Source organism: Notolepis coatsorum, assembly GCF_963971535.1.
Source record: "Notolepis coatsorum genome assembly, chromosome: 1".
Lineage (NCBI taxonomy): Eukaryota > Metazoa > Chordata > Actinopteri > Aulopiformes > Paralepididae > Notolepis > Notolepis coatsorum.
The window spans coordinates 286,713,268-286,739,858 of NC_140165.1; the positions used below are offsets into that span (position 1 = coordinate 286,713,268).

General features: G+C 41.7%; 1 protein-coding gene across 2 annotated transcripts in view; it reads left to right on the forward strand.

Annotated features, from left to right (window-relative positions):
• The first annotated feature begins 688 nt into the window (after window positions 1-688).
• The window catches only part of bcl9l (bcl9 like), a 58,727-nt gene continuing 32,824 nt past the window's right edge, over window positions 689-26,591 (forward strand). The window contains exons 1-2 of one of the 2 annotated variants that reach the window (XM_084326615.1): window positions 689-959; window positions 6,388-6,518. The gene's annotated coding sequence lies outside the window, so the exon portion shown is untranslated. The remainder of the gene's footprint in view (window positions 960-6,387; window positions 6,519-26,591) is intronic. The other variant, XM_084326616.1, reaches the window with a different exon arrangement.

The window sequence follows — 26,591 nt, forward strand, 5'->3', positions numbered from 1 at the left end:
CACGTACCACAAGAGGGAGTCCTCACCTGAAAAATTAGCGAGGAGACAGACTGTGCAACAACAACTGAATAGACTTCCTTTGAGTCTACACACACAGACACGACAAACCAGGGGGGGGGGGGGGGGGGGTTGAGGGGTGAGGGTCCATTGTAGATTCACTTCCCTTTCTTTCACCGATGGATTTTGAAATGGAGATGGGCTCACTTCAGGATGCTGCTACGTACTGACCATTCAAATATAGTATGATAGTAAAGTGATTTGGTCGCTCAAAAAAAAGCAAAAAGCAAAAGCAGACTACTGTCTGGTTGATTGACTGATGCTGTAAACATAAACAAAAAAAACATTTAATAAAAAAAATACTGCACTGCTGAACCCAAATGACTCAACTTACCACTAGTCATTATTTTTGGCTATCATCATTATCATCATCATCATCATTATGTACCAAACACAATGTCAATATAGACATCAATATTGTAACATTAAAAATCTATAAAAAAAAATCAAAAAAAGATAAGACTATTTCAGTCAAAGAAGAATCTGATGATCATCATTACAATGACATACGGATGCCTGTGTGGCCACACCAATAATAATTGTCAGTGGCTGGGAGTGATCTGCTATATGGACTCGTAGTGAAACGCAACGTCCTGCCCTTCTGCATCTTGAATAGTGGGAGTCATGAACCGCTGTCTGCAAGGTGACGCGTCCTCCGCTTTGAGCAGAAAACTTCGACCTGGAGACGAGACATCGTTCTATTTATCACACTATCGACCATCGTGAAAATTGCACCAGCAGCTCCTTGTTGATTAAAAAACCGGGACCATCTTGCGCAGTGTGTGGTACGCGGCTGAGAGCAAGCGGTGGCGGCGGCGGCCACTTTGGGGGAATGTCGACTGGCCGTCAGTCCTCCTGACATCGGCCTCTTCTGATCTCAAGACGAGCAGCAGCGAAATGGGGTAGAGTAGAGACACAGCTTTCCAAAAAAAAAAACAATGTCACCGTTGAAGCACGCCAGTCGTGTGTTTGTAGAGCTTGTTTGTGTTTATTATTAACTCTGAACTTTCTTTTCTTTGAAGTGTTCGGGTCGCTAGCGAAGCCAATAACAAAGTTCCATATCCCGTTAGCTAGCATTGGCACAGATGTGGTGCTACGGCAACGTCAGCTTACAGGCGAGCGACCTAGCTAACATGAATTAGCATCATGCTAAGTTAGCTCGAGTTAGCACAGGGAGCCTCTCTCCACTCATGCGTTGAGCTTGACACCAGGCCATGTGACTCTTAATTCGCTTATGTGAATGGCATGTTTGTTCAACTTTATGCCGACTAACGTTAACTAGTTAGTCTGCTTATTGCCAGATTTCCCCAGCCAGATGTTATTACTAGATGACTACTACTAGCTTGCCACCAGCTAGCTGAACGTGACAAGTCTCACAGTGGGAGCTGCATTGAATGTTTTTTTTCTCCTTCTTCATCTAAAGCAGCTGAACCTTAACTTGATGACAGGCTGCCTACCTACCTGTCACATCAATAGACTGAAGAGAGCTGCAGTCAGTGCTGTTTTACCATCAGACATTACACACACTATCTCGGATAGATTAGCATCTGGCAGCTAACGTTAGAAATGACTCATTTTGGAAATGCTTTTTAGCTACAGACGCAGCATACTCAGGCTGTTGTTGGACTGCTGTTTGCAATATGTTACACCAAGTTGTTAGCATAGCCTACCTAGTGTGTCGCTACTACAAGAGATGTTACCTTACTAGCACAATACAGGATTTCAGTAGTAGGATATGTTTTAAATGTAACGATATTTACTTAAGTGGCTTGGTGTCCACAGTTCTGATTGTGTCACCCTTGGGCCTTAATAGTTTGTGTGTGAGTGAGTGAAGGTGGTGTAAGGGAGGGGTTTAGATGATTGTCTCAATTATGTCATTTTGACAACCCACCATCCATGACGATGTATTCTTGCTTGGGCTGGTCGTCATGGCCAACATGATATGATATATTTTCTTTGTTTTGATGGCGTTTAGTTTTTCCATTGCAAATTACAATGTGATATGCATTTTTTTTATGGCATTATGTTGGAATATAATGATCAGTTTGCTGTTTCATTCAAAATGGTATCTTCTCTTTCACTTTAATCTATTTTCATATTGCCCCAAGGACTTTTTTTTACAACATAAAAATATGCAATATGTATAATATTATATTTATTGTGGATGACGGTATAGTAAGTGTACCTTCATATTCGGTATACCGCCCAGCCCTAGCTTGCTAATCAAGCCTGTTGAACATGGTGTGATACACTGTAATTTGGTCTATTCTCTGGTAGCTAGTGGTAATACAACCTTCCATCACTAAATTGGCCAGGTGTGTATGTATGAGTGAGAGTGTGCGTTTATGTGTACGGGAGCGTGTGTGTGATGTCCCAGTGAGCTATATTTAGCACTTAACAGAGTTTGCAACTTGATCCGAATTGTCTTCGAGGGCTACAGCCCACTGTAAGGTTATGTTGCTGCTGAGTGCAAGTGGAACATCTTGCAGATCTCTTACTGTAGTTCACTGCATCAGAGGCCCCTTTTGATTTGTGCTGTTTAATGAGGACATTGAACAACCTACCTGTCAGCCTCGCATGCATGCCTTCTGCCACATTCTGTACATACACATTGCAATGCAATAATTGTGTGCAATGCAAGAACGGAGCCATTCATTCAGTGTTTGATTTTTAACCTGTCTACAGCCTGTGTCATTTAAACCTAGGAAGTGATAGATTAATAAAGTCTATAAACTGGTAATAATTAGGTAGTCCTGATTTATCCCAATGCGTAGGTTAACTCTGTATGATCTTATCCCTTGAGGTCACAACGACTGTGAAAAGAAGGCTATTTGTTGTTCAGGATTGATTTGAATGAATAAGCACATGGCAGCTGCTGCGTGCTCACGCAGACAGACTACTCCAGTACAAGCAGAGGCAGATTTTGTGATCTGCTGACAAAGTGTTTCTTATCTGGTTAGGTGATCTGAGAGCATTGGGGTGAGTTACAAGGAGCACAGCTAAGGTGAGCTATGAAAGAATAATGTGATATTGAGAACGTTTCCACAAGGCAGAATAGTATACGGAGGCACTCATGCTGGTGGGTGGAAAGTAAGTGCATTTACTCAAGTACTTGAGAATAGGCTACATTTTTTATTTAGGTACTTGAGTATTTCTGTTCCCGGGGCGGGTACTGCTGTTTAGGCCAGTATTCAAACCACATGCCTGTATGCTAATCCCAATCAATGGGAGAGAAAAAAAACGTTTGTAACTTGCAGTTACTTATTACTTTGAAGGAAGAAGGTTTTGCATGCAAAACATGAGTCATTTGCGAGAATGATGCCCTTTCGATGTTGGAGCCAGCCATCTTTCAAATAAAGCAATCAGAGTTGGCACAAGTGGTCCTCCAGTGCCTTTTAATATAACCACAGAGGTTAATGCATCAAGGATTTAACACCTATAAGGAACTGGAATACAGGAACTGCATACAAAATGTGTACTTTTAACTTTGACATTTAAAGGTGCAGTGTGTAATTTTGGGGGGATATGTTTTCAACTCTGGAGTTGTGGAAAGATTCTATGGTATATGAAAATATACATAAAAATAATTTACAATTGCAGGGCGAGAAACCTTTACAAAATATATTTGCTATTCAAAAAAGCATCTGCTAGGCTTCTTTTTGATTTACAGTGCAAAATGTTTAATACCCTCAAAATGTATGATAGAAAGAGAGACTCTAATTCAAAGAATTACATTATAGTAGCAGGTTCTCCAAATGTAAACAATTATCTCTCCCAAAACTAGATATAGTGCAATTTTAAGTAGGCTACATTTAGTTTTAGGGCGCTTTCACATCTGTCTTGTTTATTTAGTGCAGTTGAATCAGACCCTGGAGCGCTTCTTCCTTTGTTACGGAAAGAGACACAAAAATTGCATTAGTTTGTTGGGATAAAAAAAAAATCAAATAAATGGCTGACCTGTGTGATCACATGGCTTTGTTTCAAAACTAGGTTCAATTGGCAACAAAACTAACCTAAACCAATTAAAAACAACAATTTAACTTCTTATTTGGACTGTTTCAAGCAAACTTAAGATACAGTTTGTAGTTTTGGACATTAAAGCAGCCTACACACTACACAACTTTAAAAACCGTCACTAACCTATTATTTAAATTGGCCGGCAAATATAAATCTCAGCGGTCATCATGGCTGGTTAAAAAAGAAAAACGGCAACAACGTATATTACATAACTGGTGGTGAATGAATATGCGTTAATTGTGTTGGCTAACTGAATGCATAGTAGACTACTGCCCTGTCCTGCGAAGAGAGGCCAAGTGCATTTTCTAGGGAATCACCTTCTGGCGACACGCAAAACACATTCTCAATTTTAAAAGTTCAACAGCTATCACAAAGCCCTCTGTTGCGGTCCATTTATACAAAATCCCCCCACTGTGTTAACAATGTAACGTTAACGATGAAGAGGAACATGCCGAAAACGCGGAGGCAGTGCCAGCTATAAAATAAAAAACGGAAAACAAACCGATCTTTCTGCAAGGCAACAAGTATAACGTACACAGGACAAACTACACTGCTATGCTTGCTAATTGTGTTAACGTTGGGTAACGTAACGTTAGCAGTATTAATGTGAGATTGTCCGAAGCCAAGGAGTATTTTGCCAATAAACGGAAGAGAACACATTTATTCACTATGTATCTCCATTTCATCGTTATTCCTCCTATGACCGATACTTATGATTACTTCCCTACTATGATTTCAGGCATTTCTTTATGACCGCACAATGTATTACCTGATATGGCTGTTAAAATTGTACATTTGGGGCGGTAAATTAGAATCTTGTTGCCCACGTTGGCCGGCCAAAAGAATTGCTAGCGTTGCTTGATGTTGTCGTGGTTTCAGACTACATGACTGATCAGTGACAGGGGGTTTAACACACAAGATCTTTCACCAGGAGGAATCCCAGACCAGACCAGTCTGTCTGGTCTCCAAACTACATTTGGTCATGAAAACGCATGCGAGAACTGAAGTGACAGGTTTTGGTCATGGAGGTATTTGTTTTGGTCAGGAATTCACAAATTGAATAATTTTCTTGTTCTGATTCAGACAAGACTGCTTTTAAATTGACAGCTTTTCAAGACAGAGTTTCTTCCTTCTGTTTGCAGTCCTGCACTGTTCAAAGTCAATGTAACTCAACCACAGCAGAATGGTCGGCCTCTCTCTCTCTCTCCGTCTCTCACATCTTGCACTCTCATTGGCTATAGCCTATTGCCTGTCCCTGACAGGGTCCTGATATGTAACATGCTAGATATCTGTCTGGCGTCACATGTGTACGCGCCAAGCTGCCTCTGATCTGGCGATTTTTTTCCTCAATCTCCAAAAAGCTGTCAGTGAGCGCAAATTAGGGCTATAATGGTGTAGTCTGAACTTGGCATAAGTTGTATGAAATACTCGCCAGTAGTGTAGTTTAAGCAAAGCTATTAGCTTACTTATCGAGTCCTGTGGTCGGAGTTCTGGCCTGGATCTTTAGCTAAACCGGGAAGCTTTAGACAGGCAGCAAATGGCAGATAATATGGGATCACGAAAAAGTTTGAATCCATACCACAACATGCGGGGAAAGGGCTTCCCATTTCCAACACAAAACTGCAGTCCTCCGTGTTACCTGTGAAACGGCTTCAGCACAAGTGAAAGCTGGAGGACGATGGTTTTGCTTTAGAAATAGGTAATCTTTTTACCTGCATGTTGTGGTGTGGATTCAAACCTTTTTGGTTTCAAGAACCGTTTGCCTTCCGGTTGGCTCGGTTAACCATCCAGAACTCTGACCATGGGACTTGGTAAGTAAGTTACTGTAATAGCTTTGCATCCGTTACACTACAGGCAAGTATTTCATACAACTACTTAATGTCCTTTAAGCCTGGAACAGACTGGGTGCAGATGCAGAACTGCTTGGCAGAGAAGTGTACAGTAGAACGGACAGACCTTTCCTTTAGTTTCAATGATTAAAACTGGAACGGTCCAATTTAAAATCTACCTTGAGGTTTTGCTAATCTTACCAGACCTGACATCATGGCTATGATGTATCATGGACCATGTATAGTCTATCAATGCACATTATGAACAGAGTGTATAATTACGTCCCTACATTGTTGTCAGTGACAGACTTGGACTCATAACAAATCTTGTAGGCTGTAAGGAGTTAGTGGAGTTGTTGAAAAGTAGGTCCCGTCCTCTATACAGAAATTCTCAGTCGACTAATAGTCGTGGATCTTTTCGACTAATCGATTAGGCGAGTTGAATTAATAGACAAATCTGTAAAATTGTGTTTCCCACATCCAGTGGTGCAGAAGTCCAAGACCAAACGGACTGATTGATCGACTAAGAGGGGACAGCCCTACTGAAAAGAGCCAAAGACCACAGCCGATGAAGACAAGACTCTCTCTGATTTCCCTGTCTCCGGCAGACTGAAGGTGTGTGTTCAGCTTCACACAGAATGGCCTCTGTCCATCAGTCTCGCTTTTCCAACTCCTTCTGTGTCAAACTGTCTCCCTTCTGTCTGTACTGTGGCTGCTAGTTGGTCTTTTTCCTTGCTCTAGTTGGCCCACTTCCCAGAATGTGTTGGAAAGGATACAACCCTTGACCCTCTGTACAAAATGAGCCCAGTACTTCCCTGTCGCTGAGTGGAGGCACAAACCAGATAGTAGGTGACTGCAGTCTTCTTCACACATCATTTCCAGTCTGTTGAGGCCACTCTGTGTCCCTTTCGTCACCACGGGTGTCCGACGGATCCTCCTCAAGTCACCTAGCTGCCACACACCCAGCGATGATGGCACTCATCCAGTCTTGCTACTCAAGCATGCTATGATAGGCAACAGCCAACTACCGCACACCTTGCATGATCAGGCATGTTCCTGTTGACTCTGCAGCAGTCATTAGCCTATAATAATCGTATTGGTGACATATTCCTCTTTTGAATGGTAACAGTTTGACTGTTTTGGCTAGCTGTCTTAGTTCTAGTCCACAGGATTTTCCTTTTCCTCTGACTCTTGACTTCACAGTTTTTCCATGCCCCCCCCCCCCCCCCCCCCTTACATTCAGAATCGAGTCTTTTTCTCATTGTTTGGTGTAAATTGTTAGACTATATGGGTGATCGTTGGGAGGTTCTAGATCAGTACAAATGGTCCCTATACTGTAGCCTATTTATTCTAAGCGCCTGTCTCTACATCCCCTACTGGTTAGCCTATATTTACTCAGCCCCATGTCATGTTTTGTTGCCACAGCAACCTGCCCCAACCCCCTTATGAGTTGATTTCTTGGCTGACACCTGTGCACTGTCCCACAATGCACTGCTCCCCCCCCCCCCCCCCCCCCCACACACACACACATATTGCGAGCAGACTTCCTGAGATTATTCAGTGCGAGAGGCTGCTGCTGCGGCACAGAGCACCGAGCAGACGACTATGCAAATAACACACAGATGAAAAAGGGCTTTGCGGGCCTTACTTCTCCCAAAGGGTTTGGGATCGAGAACACCCCGCGGTAGCGGCCTCACGACAGGTCGACCGGCGCTAACAAGCGGCCCAGGTGCCAGTTTCTTTGGCTCCCGCTGTCTACTACTGTACGGGTGTTGACCTGCAGTAACCTTGTGTTGTGCTTGCAGACAAATGATGCCACTCCCGCGACAGCACGCTGTAGGAAAACAAACGGCATGTTGGAAGAGAGGAACGAGGGGGTGTGATTAAAGGAGAGGGAGGGGGGGGGGTACAGATTGGTATGGCAGGGACAATAAATAGCGAGGGACAGATAGGCTAACTAGCAAGAGTGTGGTCAGTCATGAATGAACAGGCCTTCCCTTTCACCTATTCATCTCTGGAGGCTCACCTCGTTGTTTTTATATATAAAAAAATAGATAGATAAAGTATTGCAATAGCTTTGACATGGATTCTAATAGTGGAGTTTCTCTGGGCTACTGCTTAGGATTCAAATGTAGCCTTCTTGCTCATAAAGGTTGTTGTGAGTGTTGAGTTACTGATCCCTCTGCAAACTCCCACCAGGCTGAGGTGGTAAATCTGGTAATACAACTAATCTAAAAGCTAGACAAAAATATCTCACTTGAACTGGGATCAATCACCACGGATAGTGGGTGTTGTCGCGACAGGCTATGGCCTGGCAGGTTAGTTTTGCTCCCTTTTTTGTAGCGTTATCCTGAGGTCAATGGTCACATTGTCAGGTGATTCTTGGAAATGACTCAAGAAGTCTAGATTTGAATTTGGACCTTTTATTCTTCGGTCTCTGTTGGTCCTCCTCAGTGACGTTCAGAGACTGTTGCACATTTAGTTGTAATTTATTTGGGACGGCAACCTGTCTGCAAGTGATACCTCCGTTTGTGTCGATTCTTTCTCAGTTTAAAGCTGCACAAGAAAAAGTGTGAAATTTAACTGGAAAGCAAGGTCTGGTATTGGCAACCATACAGCTATAATTTAGACTACAACCATAGCCTACTTTCTGTGCTCTATACCATTTATGAAACCTACACACATATGCCTGATGATGAGTGTTTACATTTGTATGCAGGAAGAAATAGACTTGAAGCTTAAGAAAACAGAGCGTGTTTGATGTGTGACGGACCTGCCAGCATGGACAAAATGAAGAAAATGCAACAGCTACACACCCCCTCAGAGATTTCTAAACAAAAATTATGTTCAACTGCTCAATAAATAAATAAAATGTAGTACAGATATGTCCAAAAATTACAAAATATATGACTACTACTGAGTATCAATAAAGTCACATCAAGATATGGGTAATAATAAGAGTGTTGGAAGGTAACTGGTGGTAGTTCAGGTAAAGTTCACTGCTGGCATTATGTGTTACTCTTCGTACATAATGTTAGCTGGCATCTTGCGTTATTCATCGTACATAACGTTAGCTGGCATCATGTGTTACTCTTCGTACATAACGTTAGCTGGCATCATGTGTTACTCTTCGTACATAACGTTAGCTGGCATCATGTGTTACTTTTCATAACATTAGCTGGCATCATGCGTTACTCTTCATAACATTAGCTGGCATCATTTACTCTTCATAACGTTAGCTGTAGGGGTGGAACGGTTCACAAAATACACGGGTTTGGTTCGTATCACGGTTTTTGCGCTCAGTTTTCGGTTCGGTTCGATATATATATATTTTTTTTTATGTAACACTCAAACATGCTTCCCATTTATTTAAAAAAAAAATAAAGTTTACAGCGGTTTGCCTTAAATAATGTTTGGCACACAAAGAACGAACTGACTGAAAAATATAGGCTACATTTGTCAAAGTATTAACTTAGTGCAACCAAAATAATTAAACCTTTCTATTTTTGTGGCCACATTATAGACAAAGACCATCAACATAAAGTATGCATATGCTCAACCAGCACTAGACTTTCCTTTCTTTAAAATAAACGCACAAAAAACAATGTCAACAATGTTTAAATTCCCTGATTGTCAGTTCTTAATACATTTGATTAAAAAAAATAAAAAAATAAAAATAAAAAAAGTAATTTTTAAAATTCATATTTTCTTTTTTCTGAGGCTCACAGGGCCTTCTCTGAATACCTTGAAGGCCATGAGAATTCGCCACTGATTTATATATATTTTTTTGGTAATTATTATAATTTTTTTAATGAAACTACTGTATATTTGTATGTGTGTTTGTATTTGTAGGCCTCTTTACTTACTTAAAAAAAAGGAAACATCAAGAAATATGTTTATGGTATTAATTCCACCATGCCATGTAGCACTATCCCTCTCCCAGTAGCGTCTCTACAATTCGTAGCCGCATTTCTGCAGACCCCTCTCTGATTGGTTGAGCTCCATTTCTGCAGACCCCTCTCTGATTGGTTGAGCGAAGCCCCTCTCTGATTGGTTTAGCTCGTCACGCCGTAAAAGGCGGATGTAATGTTATCATATCAAGAAGATAAGCAGAAATGTACTACCAGATTCGCGTATAACGTTATTTATTTCGCGTGACTTCGCGGTTTATTCATAACGTTATGCACATTTCACAACACAGCCAGCTGTTAGAAACTGTACATTGTAACATTATATAACATAACGTTGTTATTTCGCAGTTATTTCGCGGTTTATTCACATAACGTTATATTGTTTACACTGTCTTTCTTCTATTATAACCCTCCCAAATCATATTCAGAAAGTATCAGAGAGACTTCTATTGACCAAGGAATGAGTTATTATTTTGCGGTTTATTCACATAACTTTAGATTGTTTACACTGTCTTTCTTCTATTATAACCCTCCCAAATCATATTCAGAAAGTTTATTATTGGTTAATGACAAACCAATTAATGATTCGTTATGGCGTAATCAATACTTCCATGCGTATAAATTGCGTTCGCGACCTCCATGTTTTGGGGCTATTCATCAGAAAACTCGGATCCGGGAATCGGCTCCCATCCGTCGGGCAACAACTGTGGGTTTTCAGCCTCTCTCTCTGGAGCTTAACGGAGTTTCGACTCCTGGCTAGAGGAGCTTGTCGCGGCTCATGCGCATGCGCGCGCTCGGCCAATCAGAGAGGGGTCTGCAGAAATGGCCTCAACCAATCAGAGAGGGGTCTGCAGAAATGCGGCTACGAATTGTAGAGACGCCTCCCAGTATGGTCTGGCGGCCTGCAGCTGGATACTATTGTCTCAACCAGAGCTCTCAACCAATGCAATAGAACAATTTTGATTGACAGTCGATTCGGCCAATTACGTCACACCGCTAGCACCCACCTCCTGCTGTTCTTACCACCAATCGGCAAGCGTTTATTCATTTTCTACTTCCGGGCATGCCGCCATTGATCTGCTTGCGAGAATGAGAATCACAGTTACCACAACAAGCTTACCGTAGCTAATACGTTAGCTGCCCGCCGACCAGCGCTCCACAGGATGACCAAACGATGCATAATGATTTTACTGCAACAAATGTTATAATTAAACAAAGCCTTTCTATACATTTGTCTGATTGAAACTTTATTAACAGATTGCAGAATGGATTGGGTACAACTCTCAGGGCTCTATGAGCAACGGAAGGAACTGAGCTAGTAGTTCGGGTAAATACTATGCTTATGTTATTGAACGTGTAACACTAACTATATAACGTTAATGCCACAAAACGAATGTTTGTGTCCAGGGGAGGAAACTAACAAGGTGCCAACCACAATTTAAACCTCATTTGGGACCCCACTTGGAAACCACTGGGGTAGATGACAACAAGACACCCCCCGCCCCCACCTCACACACACACGCACGCGCACACACACACACACACACACACACACACACACACACACACACACACACACACACACACACACACACACACACACACACACACACACACACACACACACACACACACACACACACACACACACACACACACACACACACACACACACACAATATCATTACAGTCTGAATCCGGACGCTCTCACTGTGACTAACACATGTGACTCTCCTTTCCACTTAAAGAATCAGAAACGTTACACCAGGCAGCATCTGAGGCTTGAATCACACCACCAGATGTGGGACTTTTCTCCCCCCCCAACTGGCGAGTATCTGATTTTTTTTACCAGCCAAACAGATTTTTTACCAGACAAAAAAAATCGCTAATTGTGATAATTACTTCTTTGTATGTCTTCGTCTAAATTGATTTTCAATCATAGTAAAATAATCACACCGTGTCTCTACTCTTTAAAATATTTATTAGCATAAAACATTAATCTCTACTCTTCACAATATTAGCATAAAACATATTAACATGAAAGAGGTATCTATTCTGGACTGGGTTGGGCTGAACTGGGCAGTGAAAGATGCTGGGTTGGACTGGGTTGGGCAGTGAAAGAAAAACACTGAAGTATGTTGTGAAGTGTATAGATAGATGTGAAATGTATAGATGTAGCAGTAGTCTATCTGCATGTCATATGTTATGATGAATTGAAAATGGGGGACCCTGATGTAAACAAGACGAAAGTCTTTCTCTGGTCTGCATCCCCTTAACAATTGTGTGTATTGAGCCGTACTGTATTGTACCCATTCTGCAATCTGTTAATAAAGTTTTCAATCAAGTTAACTTTGAACCTCGGTTGTCAAGCCTCGTCAATGTTGTGTATGCATCTGGGTAGGCACACTGTGCCTTTAAGACAGCACGGTGGTCTTACGACAGTGCTGTGAAGTACCGTCAAGTGTTGTGGTAACGTCAGTTGGGTTAGTGTGCTGTTGTGCACAGTGCACTGGTTGAGCTAGCCCCTTTCGTGACTGCGATGTGCAAGCCAGGGGCTTTTGAGCATGAAATAAAATGTCTAACCTTACGTCGTAGTCCGGTGCTTTTTTGGAAACATTATAGTCATAACAGATACACCTAGCTGGCTGCTTTGAGCACACAGGGATAACGTTAGCTAGCAAGCAGCTATCGCTAAAACGCTAACTAGAAGCTAACCACTGTATACAGTTCCAGTAGACTAACATTACACCTCTGTGATTTAAATGTGTCCTTAGTAACTTATACTCAAGGGTTGTACTAGGGTTGGATGCAGTTCCCCGTTGGTCTGTCTGTTTTCCATCTTCTGCTGTGTTTAACGTTATCCGTTTGAGAGTGCTCCTGATGGCTAGCCTAGTAACGCAGGACTTTTATCATTATATGTCCGCGGGTTGGCCAGTACTGCGCGAACGTTTATTAAACATTATATGTCCGCGGGTGGTCTTGTGCAGTGCTCTCATGGCACTGTCAACTAAAGCGAGCACTCAGAAGACGCGCACCGTTTGCCAGTGCAGTGATTGCAGAATGTTTTTTTTGTATACTCGCCAGACTGGCGAGTGGTCTTCATGAATCACTCGCCAAACGTAAAAAATACTCTCATTTGGCGAGTAAAGTGGCCTAATTTCCTCCCCCGTTTGTGTCATTTTAACAGCAGATACTTTCTTAAATGCCATCTTCCCGAGAGAGGGGTGTTGACGGGGAGCTGTGATGGGTTCGCTTGGTTGTGTTATTAGCATTGAACAGCTAACCGAAAGCTAGCGTTAACTAACGTTAAAGGTTTAGCCATAACGTTACCTTGGCTAAAGTTGGGGCTATTCATAATCCAGCAATAATGGCTGCAGACCTGCAAGCAAAGTACAGCAAGTTGGCAAAGGAGTATTCCAACGTAAATCACATTTTCACCAGTAACGTTAGTCTTTCCATCCACCGGTAGCTCATGCTAGCTAACCTAGCTCACGTTAGCGTTGTCACTGAGCGACCACCTCGCGTACACAATTAATGACATGTTGCGGACAGCCATATCGGTGACAATGTTTAGCTTTTAGTGCCAAATGATAAGAGTCTGAAGCAGAGTTTCAAAAGAGAATGTTGAATATTTAGTAGTAACTTTGATGCAGTAGCTTGTGTGTGTGTGGGGGACTGGGGACGGCGTTGTGCAGGACGCGACTGAACTTATCGGCTACTGCCATCGGCACATTCGAGCTTATAGGCCGATTGCAGTCAACAAGGCACTTATCGGCCGATACCGATACCCGACCGATACATCGGTGCACCCCTATCGATTATCTATCGTTCAGGATGTAGGAACGTTTTACTTTTTCATTCATACAAAAATACCGTCTAGAATATAAATGTTTTTATCGTTTTCTGCAGTAATTCCTAGAACGTGAGATATAGGCATAAATGCATATATAGATTATCAAATGCCGCTTGATCCGATCCACGCTATATTACAAATTTCAACTGTACATGGTCCTAAACGTTATGACTGATCATGCGCAGGTGAACGGGGGGGGGGGTCGTTTATAATTCCGTGATCGTCGTTAAATGCTTCATGTAGTATGGGTGATATATAGATCAGAGCAGTTTGCATGGATAATAATAAACAAACGCTGAAAGTCACGGCAGCCTCCTCTTACCGTTGGGCGATGACACTGGAGTAAAAGGATCCCAGTTATTTGATGGGGATCGAGGCGATCCATTTCCGGTTTGTATAATAATAATAACAGCCCAAATCATGTCGATTATTGAGTTATGGCAGCGATCGCTATACATGGACGTGTCTTGAGTCCCGCAACGATAAGCGAGTGGCCGGACGTATTTAGGAGACGCACCGATATCCAACCGGCATTTCCGGTTTTGCAACTCGCCGATCATCCACCAGGTGGCAGTATTGAAGCGTTGCAGAGTTGTGCCGAGTCCCACAGCATCAGACTAGCCTCCATGAGGGAAATATGAATACCATGGTGAAAATATGAAATATGATCAAAATAACGTTGTACGCCGTGATCTGGCAGAATTCGCGTGAACTTGAAACCCGTTGTACGACGTTTTTGGCGCAGGAAGTGTTAACACATTGCCCGCCGTGGGTATTGCCCATCTCATGCCCCTCTGCCAGCGCTGTAAGCCTATGGAGATGTTTACCTTCTTTGCAGGGCTATAACTTTTAAAATTGTATTGCTATATTGACATTACTATGGCCCATTCAACATCGATTATCTATCGTTCAGGATGTGGGAACGTTATACTTTTTCATTCATACATTGTTGTGTTAATACCTTCTAGAATATAAGTATGTTTTTAATCTTTTCCGCTGTAATTCCAAAAACGCTAGTTATAGGCCCAAACGCATTATATAGATTATCGATTGCCGTTTCCCCCCCATACACGCTACACCAAAAAACTCAAATGTATATGATCGGTATACATTATGCCTCATCATGCGTGGAGGAAAGGGGGGGGGGGGGGGGGGGGGCGTTTATAATTCCCCGATCATCAGTAAATGCTTTATGTAGGTTGGGTGGATATATTGATCAGATGGTTTGCAAACAAGGAAAAGGAAACGCACAATCGGGTTGAAAATAACGTTATATTCCTCTTACCGTGGGCCAATGAGACTGGTGGTGAAAGATCCCAATTATACGACGCCGATCGCCTAGGTCCATTTCCGGTTTGTATGTCGCAATAAACGCCAAAATCATATTGATTATTACGTTTAGAAAGCGATCCATTACATACATAGTGTCTGTCGGGAGTCCCGTAACGAGATGTGACTGCCGGATGAGTTTCATCGATGCACTGATGGCACATCCTGTTGGCGAGTGTAACTCGCCCGACCATCCACCAGGCGGCGGTATTGAGCCGTCGTTGCAGTCACATCTAAGGTCCAGCTGCAGGTATATGAATTATGAATGCCATGGCGAATTTTTTTTATATTGATCTCAAAAACAATATAAGTTCCCTGGCAGAATACTTGTGAGAACAAAGGTATACAAAGAGGAGAGAACCATTTTAGATCGGGCATTGTTAGGTTTTGAGAACGGCGGCGGCTATCGCGCTAAGCTGAGCCACGTTAGCTACTCACGTTGTATACACTATGTACAACGACACAATGATTTCCATTATTACAAATATGGTAACGTGGTTGTGGATTCTGCCAGGGAACTAATGGACACGACAATAGTAATAAGTAATAACATTCTTAACACGCCATCAGCGTCCGTCCTGCTCAAACACCTTATAACTACTACTATTGTCGTGTCCATAAGTTCCCTGGCAGAATACTTTGGACACGACAATAGTAGTAGTGATAAGGTGTTTGAGCAGGACGGACGCTGATGTTGATACGATAGCCCCTTTAGCTGCACTAACGTTGTTGTTAGCTTACATGCTAACATGAATGTGATCGACCATAGCATTGCGGCTAGGCTAGCTACCTAGTACCGCTAGTTGAATGGATAAACGTTATTTAACATTGCAGAATGTTATTACTTATTACTATTGTCGTGTCTATAAGTTCCCTGGCAGAATACTTGTGAGGACAAAGGTATACAAAGAGGAGAGAACCAGTTTAGATCGGGCATTGTTAGGTTTCGAGAACGGCGGCTATCGCGCTAACAGCTGTTCGATTTCAGCATCCGTCCTCCTGCTACGCTCATAGCGAGGGGGGCGTACAAGCGTAGGTCAGCGGCCAATCGGAGCGCAAAACGGGAACCCGGAAACACGTACGCGTTGTAAAAAGGCTACACGCCTCCGGCGTACAATGTTGCATAGGCTGCACGTCGATATAGCAGAAGCATAAAGGCAGAGTGTCTGCATTGCAACACTGTTGCGTTGTCGATGTTGTGTTGCAGTTGCTTCGCAGTTGCTGTAGCATGTAGAGGCCTTTACTCTTCAATACATTTTCTGTGGATCAACCAACCGATTGATTGATTGATTGAAAAGTTTATTAACAGATTGCAGAATGGGTACAGTACAGTACAGCTCAATACATACAATTGTTAAGGGGATGCAGACCAGAGAAAGACTTTCGTCTTGTTTACATCAGGGTCCCCCATTTTCAATTCATCATAACATATATGACATACATGACATACAGATAGACAGTACTGCTACATCTATACATTTATGACATATCAGATTTGCAAATACAGTACTGTTTGTGATACAAAAGTGTCCAGAAAAGGAGTGTATATACATTTGGCATAGAAACTGTACATTGGAAGAGGTTGGTTGGGTGGGGTGGGGTTGGGTGGGTTGGGTGAGGGCTGTACATTGGAGGTGGGGGGGGGGGGGGGGGTTGGGAAGGGGACACACACACATTTTACACTGTACATTGGAATATTGACAAAGCCTTACTTGGTAATTTACTGTACAACTAGGTTAGGACATTTGTAGGGGCCAGTTTCGAATTGCAGTCTCACGTAGGTGTTTTTTGAGAGTGTTTTTGAAGGTGGGTAGTGATTCACATTCCTTTACAGCTTTAGGTAGGGCGTTCCACATTGATGTGGCATAATTGCGAAACGTGTTTAGTCCCTTGTTTGAGCCGAATCTGGGTTTTACATGATTTGTGGAGCTCCCTCTGGTGTTGTGATCGTGGTATTCACTGACCTTTGGGAAGTATTTTGACATGTACATGGGTACCTTGGTCGCGTAGTGTATCTTGTAGACCAGGCCCATTGCAAGTTGCTGTACTCTGTCGTCTACTCTAAGCCATCCTAGGTTGTCAAAGTGGGCAGGGGTGAGGTGGGTTCTAGGAGTCAGGTCAAGTAGTAGTCTGACTAGCTTGTTTTGAGATGTTTGTAATTTGTTTTTTAGTGCCTTTGAGGTGCTTTGGTACCATGAGGTGCAAGCATAGTCGTAGTACCCTTGAATGAGTGCTCCTGCTAGAGTCTTCAGGGTATTCTTGTTTACCAGAGAGGAGATCCGGTACAAGAATCGCGTTCGTTTGTTGACTTTTTTTTATTACATTGGATGCCATTTTGTCACAGGAAAGATTAGCCTCTAGGATGGAACCCAGGTAGGTAATTTCATCTTTCCTTGCGATAATATTGTCACCCACTGTAACCGAGAAGCCGTCGGTCTTGCTGAGTTTGTTATTTGAACCGAAGAGAATGGACTCTGTTTTGCCCATGTGTAATGATAGTTTGTTGTCGGCGAGCCATATGCAGATTTTGCCTAGTTCCGAGCTGAGGGCTTTTTCAACCTGTAACTTGTTCTTGTCAGAGACCAGCAGGGCTGAGTCGTCCGCAAACAGGAACAAGTTGCAGTCACAAGCTGACGACATGTCATTTGCATAAATTAGGAATAGTAGCGGTCCTAGTATGCTTCCTTGTGGAACACCACAGCTCACTGTGAGGGGGGGGGATAGGGTACCGTTTACTTCCACCATCTGTTCCCTCCCCTCCAGGTAGGATTGTATCCAGCTCACTGATAAACTATCAAAACCAATTGCTTTTAGCTTGTCAATCAGAATGGTGTGATTGACAGTGTCGATGGCCTTTTGTAGGTCCAGCATGACCATGCCGCAGTATTTGCCCGCGTCCACCTCTTGTTTGATGTGGTCGTTCAAGTAGAGAAGGCATGTGTCAGTGGAGTGGGATGTTCTGAAGCCAGATTGGAATTCGTAGATTAGATTTTTTTCCGCGAGGTACTTTTCGATCTGTTCGTATACTATTTTTTCCATGACTTTCGAGATGGATGTAAGGATAGAAACAGGGCGGTAGTTACCCGGGTCTAATTTGCTGCCCTTTTTGTGCAGGGGTGTTACTCTCGCAATTTTGAAGTCCTTGGGGACGTGTCCCTGTTTTATGGAGAGGTTTATTATGTGTGTGATGACTGGGGTGATGGCTGCTGCTGATTCTCTGAGGAATTTGGAGGGGATGTTGTCATGGCCAGTGGCCTTGTTTGGTTGGAGGGCGCTCAGTTTTTTGAGTACCTCATCTGTAGTTACTATTTCCAGTTTGAAGTCGTCTTTGTGGACGCCTAGGTTCTTGTAGTATGCTACTATGTGTTCTACCCCATACTGCCCTGAGTGGGAGGGTAGTTTGTTTACCAGTGTTGTGGCTATGTTTGTGAAGAAAGTGTTTAAGTAATTGGCTACATCCAGCTTGTCTGTGATGAGCGTGTTGTCCGTCTTTATGTTTATGTTTGAGAACCTGGTTTTGAGTTTTTTACTGCAGCCTAGTTGATTGTTGAGTAATTTCCAAAGTTCACGTGGTTTATTTTTGTTTTCCTCGGTTTTGTCATTGATGAAATTTTTTTTAGCAGTTTTGATCATGGAGTTTACGTCATTTCTTAGTCTGTTTCTTTCTAGTTTGAGTTCCGACCAACTGATCTATAGAGCTGCTGGACGCAGCTAATAAATTATGGTTTGTGTTTACTTTTGAGTCGTAGTGCTGACAAATGACTTTGAGACAGAACTGGTGATGAGCAGTCTGATATTAGCCTATGATTCCCTTTTGCGATTTTCCTGTAACTGCTTAAAATCCACTGAACTTAATTTGCCATGCAACTTTCCTTGTAGCTAGATTCAATAAGCAAAACAACTTAATCTGTAATTGAATGCTTCTCTTGAGCTATATAACATGCCTATGGAGTGATACTGTGATAGCATACCTCATATAATTGTACAGTACGACTCATTCTACTGCACTTTTACAGCAACCTGCTATAACACCTGTAAATCAATTACTGTGATTGTGAAATTCCAAACCATTACAACCCTAACAATTAGCCTACATAAACCACTATAAATAATATTCTATAAATGATTGATTAATCATCAAAAGTTACCATAATGTATTCCAATGGCCTTTGCCATCACAGCAGATTCTGGGCAATGATATGTAGGTTGCCGTGACGATTCCCAAAATATCCACATTCTAAGGTAACAAAATAAGGTCAAACTGTCACTCTCACGCCACTTTTAAGTTTGTCCTGGCAAATTTCCCCATATATGTACATTTCCCCACTGTGAAAGTGCACTCTGTCTTGACATTGATATAGTCAAATAATTTACACAAACAGAAATCCTCAGCATATATCCTCAAGATCCATATATTTAGGGGGGTAAGTATGGAAAAACTGCTAAATCAACCAGAGGCAAAATTACAATATTTTGGATTAGAAGCTTGTCTGTTAAAGGGGCACTCTGGACCATGTAGACCACTCTCCACCATGTACAATTATGTGGAATAAGCACTTAATTTAAAGGTTAATTCCAGTACAGGCTTTTGTACTAACTTGACAGATGGATACTGACTCATAATTTAATACGATTAGATTATGAATAAGATAATTTCACATACAGTATTTTACGTGGTGAATGTATATTTTTAATTGGATTATATATTTCTAATTTGTTTATATTGATACCATCAGTAGGATATCAGAAAGGAACACATTTCAAATCATCATGTACGGTGTCCTTTAAGTGTAATATCTGTGGCTTTGAGGGCCAGCAAACATTTCTAGGACACAGCCTATGTTTAGATGATGGTGGCTTGGATAGTGAAGGTCCTCACGGGTATCTTGACATACAGTGTGTCTCATGCTGAGGCAATGTGATTAGGCCTGAACAGTGGCAAATTTAGTACAGTATGTGCATTATTGCTAAACCATTATGGCTTGCCAAAAACAAATGATGTAATGGTATTATTCAACATTATTATGTAAGGCTGAGGCGATATGCCATTTGGAAGAATCTATAAATTAAATTGGGACCAAATTATCGATAAATATAGATATTTTTATTAGTATAACCTTTTTTTATATCATTGATCTTAAGTGACTACCTGGTAAAATAAAGGTTAAATATTATATGTATTTATTATTATTATTTAAACAACTAATTTATGTTTATTTTGCAGCAATTCTTTGTTGTTGCCGCCATCTTTAGTGTTACAGATTTTCCCATCAAATCTACCACAGTGATCCTTCTCATTTTATAGTCTGTGGTTTCTGGATGTGATGGAGGAGTGCACTGCATATTGAATGCACATTGCAGAGTTGCAATTCAACTGAATTTACATGAAATGGGGATGTTTCAACTAAAACATGCCACAAGACCTAGGGCTAGATCCACAAAGAATGGATTCACGGACCAAGTTGCACCCTTACTTACAATTCATTATGAATTGAAAATGGGGGACCCTGATGTAAACAAGACGAAAGTCTTTCTCTGGTCTGCATACCCTTAAGAATTGTGTGTATTGAACCATACTGTATTGTACCCATTCTGCAATCTGTTAATAAAATGTTCATTCAAATAACAAACAGCATTGCTTGTTGTAATTAACAAAGAGAGGCAGTTGATTTTGCTAAAAGAAAATAATAATAATCATATATATATATATATTTTTTTTATAATCTAATTTAATTTTCATATTCGAATCCCATGCCCATCGAACGAAGCTTCGAAATATTTAAGACGGCCCTAGTTTGCAATGAGGCAGCCAGCTAGATAGCTTGTTTGATCAACTATCTCATGTTCGCTAATCGATAGTAAAAACGAAATCATGACGTGTAATTTCACATGGGTTTGAGGGTTTCTTTATATCAATCAAGTTAGTCTGAGTTAGGGCGGCTGTCACTAACGATTATTTTGTTATCGATTAATCTATTCTAAACCATCATTTACCAGAAAAATCAACAATTGATTATATTTGCAATTGAATATTTCAAAATGTTTAATGAGTATCTACACCCTTTTTAGCTTTAGATTTAGATTTAGATTAAAAAAAATTTAAAAGATCTGCCATAAATAGCCTTTTAGTATATTTCCATGAATTATTATATGTATTGTGTTGTTATCTCTCCACTCCATGCTATGGTAGTGCTTGGCCCAGCACAGCTGATATAGGGCTGTGCGATATATCGAGTATACTCGATGTATCGCGGCTTGTTCTACATGAGATGTAGTAAATTACTATATCGTGAACATCAAGTATATGTTGTCACCTTGCGGCTGAGATAAGACTTGCTTTTGCGCAGAGCTGTCCTCATTTCATTATAGACACATGACCAGCGCGGACCTTAAATTACATGCAATTGTAATTTCATTAGACAGACCAGCTCGGACCTTTAATGACATGCAATTTAATTGACACGAGCAATGGGCTAACGTTAGCTGCTAACCAAGTTATCCATGAGGACTATGCTAAGCTAACTAGCGTTAGCTGCTAACCCTGGAAAACGCTCAAAGCGGACTCCACGACACTAGTTCCATTCGTGAGGAAAGGGGGTGGGTTATATTGATAACGCTTGACAACAGAAGTTTAAACATAACTTCATATTTATTGGTTATTCGTTTCTTTATCATCCAGTTTCCATCTCCGTGTGTTAAACTCTTCCTTCCATGGCTAAAGGTACCCATGTACATGTCAAAATACTTCCCAAAGGTCAGTGAATACCACGATCACAACACCAGAGGGAGCTCCACAAATCATGTTAAACCCAGATTCGGCTCAAATAAGGGACTAAACACGTTTCGCAATTATGCCACATCAATGTGGAACGCCCTACCCAAAGCTGTAAAGGAATGTGGATCACTACCCACTTTCAAAACCTCTCTCAAGGGACACCTACGGGAGACTGCAATTCAACACTGGCCCCTGTAAATATCCTAACCCAACCCCCTCCAATGTACAGTCATTTACCTAGTATGGTTTTGTCAATAGTTCAATGTACAATTGTGTTTGTTTGTACAGTGTCTCCTCCCCCCCCCCCCCCTCAATGTACAGTGTTACTTGTTTATACAGTGTGCCCCCCCCCCCCCCCCCAACCACCTCCAATGTAAATTACCCAGTATGGTTGTCAATATCCCAATGTACCCAACCCCCCCCACCCAACCTCCTCCAATGTACAGTTTCTACGTCAAATGTATATACTCCCTTTTCTTGACTCCTTCTGTATCACAAACAGTACTGTATTTGCAAATCTGGTATGTCATAAATGTATAGATGTAGCAGTACTGACTATCTGTATGTCATGTATGTCATATATGTCTATATGAATTGAAAATGGGGGACCCTGATGGAAACAAGACAAACGTCTTTCTCAGGTCTGCATCCCCTTAACAATTGTATGTATTGAGCCGTACTGTATTGTACCCATTCTGCAATCTGTTAAATAAAGTTTTCATTCATTCATTCATTCATTCATTCATTCATTCATTCATTCCTGTTTACATTCGAGTTTGACATCATCACCTACGGCAGCTTAGACGATCAAAACGCAAACCTAGAACAAAACCCGAGGGGGGGGGGGGCTGGCTCTCTCGTGCGTTATCTCGCTCTCGCTCTCTCTCTCTTGCTCTCTCTCTCTACATTCAATGATTTAAAGTAGCCAAACGTTACAGTATAAATACTAACTGGATAGTTGATGATATAAACATTTAATTTCATTATCTGAAATATTCTAAAATCATTAAGTCTGCTATAAGCCATTATCCCTTTGTGTGTGATTATTATTTTCTCAGTGTATATATATATATATATATATGTATGTTTGGCTAAAGTGGATAGAAAACACAGTACTGTGCAAAAGTCTTAGGCACCCAAGAGTTTTTATATAAATGGTCTTAGATGTAAATAAATTGTTTTATTAGTGTGTCAGTAGACTACTCTTAGTACATTTTCATTAAATTATTTTTTAAAGCATCTTCATGGTTTAATAATAAACATATGTTGCAGGGACTTATTATAATCATCATATTGGCGTGACTGTATGCATCAAAGGGTTAAATCAAGCATTTTTAAGTGCTTTAGAGGACATGTCAAAATATCGCGATATATATTGTGATATGGCCAAAAAATATCACGATATCATTTAGAGGCCATATCGCCCAGCCCTAAGCTGATACGATTAAAATGTATTTTTTATATATACCGTAAATCCTCAAATATAAGACGGGTCTTCTATTTACCTCAGCTGCAAAGAGCACCAGGCCTTTATTAGAGAGAGGCTTATATAAGAGGCAGGCCTTAATTTCTAAAAATGACACTCATGGACATAATCCCTTAATTTTCAGACTTTTATTGCATTATTATTATTATTATTTAAAAAATTTAATACGTACATTGTCTGTCTACATTTATTTAGACTAGCATTGGTATTTAAATATTGAGTGCAGTTGAGTACAGTTGGAACTGTATACTACCGGTAGGTTGTGGGGTCCGGGGACGGTTTAGCGTGTGGTACCTTCTCGACTTCCTCAGAGTTGTTTACATGCAGTAGCTTTAGCTACTAACGTTATCATAGCATCATGGTCTGTAATGTGTCAACTGGACAACGCCAGCCTCGTCTGCCAATGCCATATAGATAGCGAACGTTAACGTTTGCAAACAAAGTCAACGTCACCCAGCTGACGCCACAGATCTAGATATTATGACAACGTTAGCTAGCGGCTAGCGCTAAAGCTAACCAGAGGGAAATGTTAATGTATGGTAGTCAGTGTAGCGGGAGGCAGCACTTGATTTCCATTGGCAAGAGTTTATCTCATTCTATATCACGGCACGAAAAATAAAAAATATACTTTTTTTTGCGACCTTATTAGAGACTGGCCTGTGTTTGTCTAAATGCATCAACCCCCCCATTATAAGAGGCCCCTCCTTTATTGGGAGTCCCTCCTCTATTAGAGGATTTACGGTAGGCTATATACATATTTAAATTAATATCTTCCTTTTGAATAAAATAGGCTCAAGAATCAGGATTGTTAAAGCTAATTACCGTAGCCTAATCCATGTCAAAAAGAGTAGCCTATAGTAAATGTATACACACACACACACACACAAGAAGGAGAATAGCTTGCTAATGAAGTGAAATATTTATTATCATCAACTATCAAGTTAGTTTTCATAGATGGGTGGCGTAGCAGAGATTGCGCTCGTCACCAATGCAAGAGACTCCGGTCTCGAATCCCGGTGTCAGCATTGCCTGCGGCTTGGGCCAGTCGTCATACTATCAATTGACAGAGGGTGGAAGTCGATGGGTGGGGATTGGACGTTGTGGACAGCGACTCCGACAGGTCGGTTGGGTGACGCCTGCACAGCAGAGACAGGAAGTATCGGGGGCAGCGTGAGCCTCCCACGCGTTACTCCTCGCCACAGAGTCCGCGCTGTCTGGTGAAAAGATGCGACAGGCTGCCTCCTCGTGTACCGGAGGGGACACGTGATGCAAGGCTTCTATCCTCACTACAACCGACCAGTGGGAGGCATAGTCTAGCAACATTCAAGACAGGGGAGGGGAGAATTGGCAATACGAAATTGGGATGGGAGAAAATAAGGAGAAAGTGGATACAAAAAAAAGTTTGTTTTCATAGTGTAACTTTTGGCTACTTCATTGAACATCACCATTGAACATACAGAGAGAAAGGGGGAGCCCCCCCTTTCCTCACTATTAGAACTCCATGAAACCGATTTCTCCTGTGCCTGTGAGCTAGCTTAGCTTAGTTAGCAGCTAACGTCAATTAAAGTTTTTAACCGCGATGGGCATACAGGAATGGCGAGGATATAAATTGGACCCGTTGTTCGCAAAGTTTACATAGAAACAGCGCGGCTGAAGAGCTGCCATAGCTTCTAAAATGTAATGTGGGGGTATCAGACTCTGCCCCTCCCTTCCAGCTGGAGTGAAACATGAAGTTATCAAATGCGAGCGAAACGTGCACTGTGACTGTCGAGTCCTGGCTCTAGGCAGAATCACGAATAGTGGTTTAAGAAGTTATTTATATTTTGAACGTGATTAACTGCACATTAGTTAGATTACACGTTGCGCATGTTATGACTTTGAACGTCTGCCATTTCGACCGCAAAAGGCACATATACAATTAACAATAAGATGAGTCGATCATGAATATGCAAGTCGACTAAATGTAATCGTCGACTAGGGCGACAAATCGTGAGTCGTGACAGCCCTAGTCTGAGTAGACTTGTTTCATGGCCTTGCCTGGCCTTACCAACCCCCCCTCCCCCTTGCCCGGTAGTCCCAATCCACATTTCCAAGTGGCGCCAATGCACAAATGCAGTTTGTGAAGTCAGCCGGTGTCATAATGTCCCAACTGTGCATCTCTGTGTTTGTGTGTGTACCGCTACTGCGTCATTCACATTATGCTTCATTCATCATTGCAATTAAACACTTTGGCCTCGGCGCTCACCGGTCTCCGTCCACAAAGCGGCTCTGTGTGGCCCCCCGTGTCCCCTCTGGACTTGGCTCTGCGTTTTCCCTCTCACTTCTGCTCCTGCCTTCCCAGAGGACTCATGGCCTATAAATACCACCTTGCTCTCTAAAAATACAGAGTACTGTGTGACCCAATGGGACTGAACAGGAGCTCTCTCTCGCTCTCTCTCTCTCTCGCTCTCTTTCTCTATATACACATACACACGTGCTCCTAGATTCTGACCTACGCTGTTGTTACTCTGCTTTGCCCCATGAAGGATGTATGGAGTCCATGGTTTGTAGAATACTAAGTAGTTTTATTAAAAGCAATCTACCGAAAATGTCAGCAATTCCACCGTCAGAGGTGAAATATCCTTTTGGCAAATAAATTTTAACCATTAATCGGCAGGTTGATCAGAATCATTAGGCCTAATTAATGGAGAACAGTGTTCCTTCTTTCCAACAATGTCAAAAGCAGTGTAGGCTGCCTTGTATTTTGTGTGTGTAGCCTAAGCTACAGTCGACTCTGTAAGCGACCACCATGTGCCATACATTTCAAACTCATTGAATTATTTCCTATTGCACCTCATTTGTTGCGGACAAGGTCCGACTGCCAATAGATTGGATTTGTTTCCCAGAAAATGTGTGAACATGTCAAATGAGAAGAGAACATTGTGCAATGCTGCTGCTGCTGACACAGGAATAGGTGAACACAATACCTTTCACACATCGATTGTTTTACAGTGTGTACCGGCATGGCATGGACTAATACCCCATACAATCTGTTGTTTTTGTTGTATTTTATAAATTGTGATGACTTAAAATATAGCAAGCCTAAAACATTTAGCTTTTAAAGCTTTTTCATTAGCCTATATATATATACTGAACAAATAATATGAAACATTTTACTAGAGGTCGGCCGATTAATCTGCGCCGTTTTTTACGAACTATCGGCTGAACTCTGCTTTGATAGTGGCCCATGGCTACACAGCCTCCACCGGTCACATGTGGGCGTACATCACCGTTTTGCATGTAGATTACACAGTCATGGTAATGTCATTGTGTGAGATCATTTATGTTTAAATTA